Source organism: Gekko japonicus, unplaced genomic scaffold (assembly GCF_001447785.1).
Source record: "Gekko japonicus isolate JY-2015 unplaced genomic scaffold, Gekko_japonicus_V1.1 scaffold1421, whole genome shotgun sequence".
Classification (NCBI taxonomy): Eukaryota; Metazoa; Chordata; class Lepidosauria; order Squamata; family Gekkonidae; genus Gekko; species Gekko japonicus.
The window spans coordinates 275365-279189 of record NW_015170928.1 but is presented as its reverse complement, the minus strand read 5'-3'; the positions used below and the strand labels follow the sequence as shown (position 1 = coordinate 279189).

Here is a 3825-nt window from a genome sequence, read left to right as displayed (position 1 = left end):
GATGAGATCCAAGTGCGGAAAGGACCAGTGTCACCGGAAGCCGTCCTTCCTCACAGAAGGAAGGGTCAGTGACTATAGTGTGGCCCTGGAGAGTTGTTAAGTCATGTGTCCTGTCCCTTTTCTCTCTTTTAAAAAAAATAAAAATTAAAGGGCCATGGGCAATGTCCCCTCTAAGCTGTGGAGTCTTGTGAGCAAAAATTCTACTTTGTGAGCTACTGGCCTTGAAGTTGTGAGTGAGCGATTTGGCTACTGCATAAATTAGTTTGCTCTGAAGCCCTCCTTCCTGAGCAGAGACAAAAAGGTGCGAGCCAGAGGCTAACAAACTGTGCGCTACCTCACACTAACTCAGCTTAGAGGGAACACTGGCCATGGGAGGGGGGGGGGGGGGGCTTATGGACTGGAACGCTGAAAAAGTTGTTGTTAGCTCTTTGTCTCCGTTTCCCAGACAGAAAATCCCTGCTCTGGGAATTTAAAAAGACACAATATTTATTTCCCCTGACAGGAATTCAAGCAGCTGGGGGTGTGTGTGTGTGTGCACTTTTAACCGAGGAAATGGAACGGAGGTTAGCCCCTGATCCCCGGTGTTATGGGGCCCTCCCCAGTCCTGAGCTCAAAAGGGAAAAGAGAGAGCGATACACCACCCCAAGTTTGCACTGCTGGTAAATTTGCTGTTTTGAGTTTGCACTGATTGCTTTTTGGCTAAGGGCAGGTAGGGAGCCAGCAAAGGCCCGTGAAAGTGTCTGGGGGAGGAGTCAAAGGAAGACGGAATCCCACAGAGTAGACAAATTTGGCTCCACCCAGATCTATGCTGTCATGAGGACCAGAAATCTGCTTTGTGCGTTAAAGCAGAGATTTCTCGGGCATATAAAATCTGGCACCAGAAACCAGAGCCTGGCCTATCAAGCCCCCCCCCCCAAAAAAACTTTATACAGTACTTCTCCACCAATACACACACACAAACACACACACATCTTCCAAATGCAGTAGCATCATACATTCCCCCAGTCCTGCAAACATGTATGACTTGCCCAAGGTCAGGGAGTGATTCCGGGCCAAAGAAAAGGAGAGAGGCCAGGTCCGCCGTTCCAACTGGATTTTGCCAGTTCACACAATGGCCAATTCTGCATCTAGCATTTGCTCCGCCATTTTACCAAACCCACCTTGGAACAGAAATTCCCCTCTGCATTGCATGCCACTTTCACTTTGATTGATTGTCAGATTTTATGGCAGTGTCGGGACTGCATGGCCGCGTTCACTTAGTTTGATCTCTCAGTTTTATGGTACCATCTGCATAGACTGATGGCCGTTTTATGGCCATTCGGGGGTGACAGGTATTGAGCCACATCTTTTTCTGTTCCAGTGTGGGTTTGGTAAAACAGCGGAGCGAATGCTAGATACAGAATGGGCCACTAAAATCCAGTAGGAAAGTGCACTGAAAATGGATTATTTAATGTGTGTGATCGCAGTTAGAATGAGGCTGGCGGGAAAGCAACTGAAACAAATCCCCCATCTCGATGGAGCCCTGCGGCTATTATAGGCCCCGGTCACACGGGAGGTTTAGGGCTGGAAGAGGGACGGATTGGGGGCGCAGCAAACGGGCGCGATCCCACCGCAACATCTGGGAAGCGGCGCGCACCCGTCCCCGATCCGGCCCTTCAGGCCGAAAATCCGCAGTGAAAACAAACCACCTACAGAGGTGGATTTACCAGAAAGGCCGCGGAAAGCGCGGCCGTGGGATCGCCGGCGCGTCCTTCTGCCGGCGCATCCGAGGCTCCTGGCCAAACTGCACATGCACAGCCGGCTGCCTCGGTCTCCCGTCGGTGGCTTCCTCCCCGGCATCTGATCGTGCTGGGGAGCAACAGCGCGGCGGCTCACGGGATCCGTGATCCCGCCGCCGCGTGTCTCTTTTGGTGTGTTTTTTTCTCTTTTGGCCGTGTTTTTTTCTGCCGTGTGGCAGGGGCCATAGCTGGCCTAGCTTCCCTTCAGAGAAAGGGACCAAGGAAAGACTCCAAAACATGTGATTCTGAACAAAAGCACAGAGCTTTGCAAGACTTCCTTTTCTATGCAACTGAAGAGAAGCAAAATAAGCTTTGCACAAATAGAAGTGTGGGGGGGGAACACCCTGAATCCATTAAAATGGAATTGCAAGCAGATGGGGGAGGAGAAAGACACTCCTGGCACTAGCTGACTGGTTAAAATAAATGTATGGTGAAATGCCTTAACTCCCCGGTAAGAAGAGCAGCGAAATAAGCTTTGCTGAAACTCAGCTGTCAAAGGACAGTTTGCAAAAACTCAGCTCCCTGGCACGTTTGGATAAGCAGCATCAGCTTTGCTAGATGTTGGACAGTTAAAGTCCAGTAGAGCTTTTTGGAAGAACCTCAGCCCCACGGAAAGCCAAAATAAGCAAGGTCGAAGCCAACATTCTCACCACAGCTCCACTGCGAGGCGAGCGAGCCAAGGCTTGTGAGAAATTCCTACTCGTATTGTGATACAAGAGGATGCGGGGGTTATGATGGTTATTAAACTATGCATGGCGTGGAGAAAGAGGAGATACTTTTTTCTCTCCCTCTCCCGTAATTCTAAAACTTTATGGTCACCTAATGAATTTGGATGGGCAGTATGTTCAGGACAGACAAAAGGACGCATTCTTCACAGTATGCACAACTAACTTGTGGAACTCTCTGTCACATGATGCAGCAGCCACTGGTTTAAGATTACTTTGAAAAGGGATAACAAGTTCATCAGCAGCTGTTACCTAGGCAGCTGTTTACCTAGGTTGGATAAATGAAAGCCTGAAATTCACAGCATGGCAAGCTAAGATTTTCTGGTCAAAGCAGAGACACTTATAATCATTTAGTGTTATTTTTTTTTAATTGGCTGCATTTCTACAAATGGGAATGGAGCTGCAATTAACGAGAACTGCATTCTAAGGTTTCTAAAAGCCGATTTTTAAAAAATCAGATTTTTTAAAAACAGTGTCTCATAAATAACTGGGTTTAAAATGATAAAAGGTAAAGGTTCCCTTGCTCGAAAGCCAGTCGAATCCGGCTGTAGGGTTGCAGTGCTCATCTCCGTTTCAAAGCCGAAGAGCCAGCGCTGTCCGAAGACGTTTCTGTGGTCATGTGGCCTGCATGACTAAACACCAAGGCCATTACCTTCCCACCGAAGTGGTACCTATTTATCTACTTGCCATTTCTTGCTCTTGAACTGCTAGGTTGGCAGGAGCTGGAACTAAAGACGGGAGCTCACTCCGTCATGCGGCACTCGGGTCTTGAACTGCTGAACTACCGACCTTCCACAGCCTGCAGTTCAGTGTCTTAACCACTTGAGCCATCGCAGCTCCAATTTAAAATGATACCTGAATGTAATACAGGGATATTAAAGTCTACCTTCTGCTTTCTTCTTTCTGTGAAACATACTGGATTAAATCTTGGGTTACTATGGAAAAGTCTGGAGCAGAAAAATACAGATTTTGTGGTCATGTATTATCCATGTGACAATGTCACAATTATTGTGTAAAATTTAGAGTCCGGCAACCAAGCAAATGGGGGGGCAGTGTTACTTCCTGGATTAGAAAGGAAATGTGTTTGGGGCCGGAGCTCCCGGATCCTTGAAAGTTAGGGGCAGGTCAAGGAAGTGATCCTGTTCGGTGTTCTTGCCTACACAGAACCCAGATATATCCTTAATTCCACTCCCCTACAGAAATGAAATGTCATGGTGCAAAGGCAGGCCGCAAAATCAGAAACTATGGCTTTCGTCCCAGGCTCTTATGACTTAACAAACGCAATTTTTAAAATTTTTTGCTATAGCAACTTATTTGATCGC

The 3825-nt window shown here is 47.6% G+C and overlaps 1 protein-coding gene across 1 annotated transcript in view; it reads right to left on the bottom strand.

Annotated features, from left to right (window-relative positions):
• The window catches only part of NFIC (nuclear factor I/C (CCAAT-binding transcription factor)), a 133394-nt gene that overhangs the window by 11401 nt on the left and 118168 nt on the right, over window positions 1–3825 (bottom strand). The gene's annotated exons all lie outside the window — the stretch shown is intronic.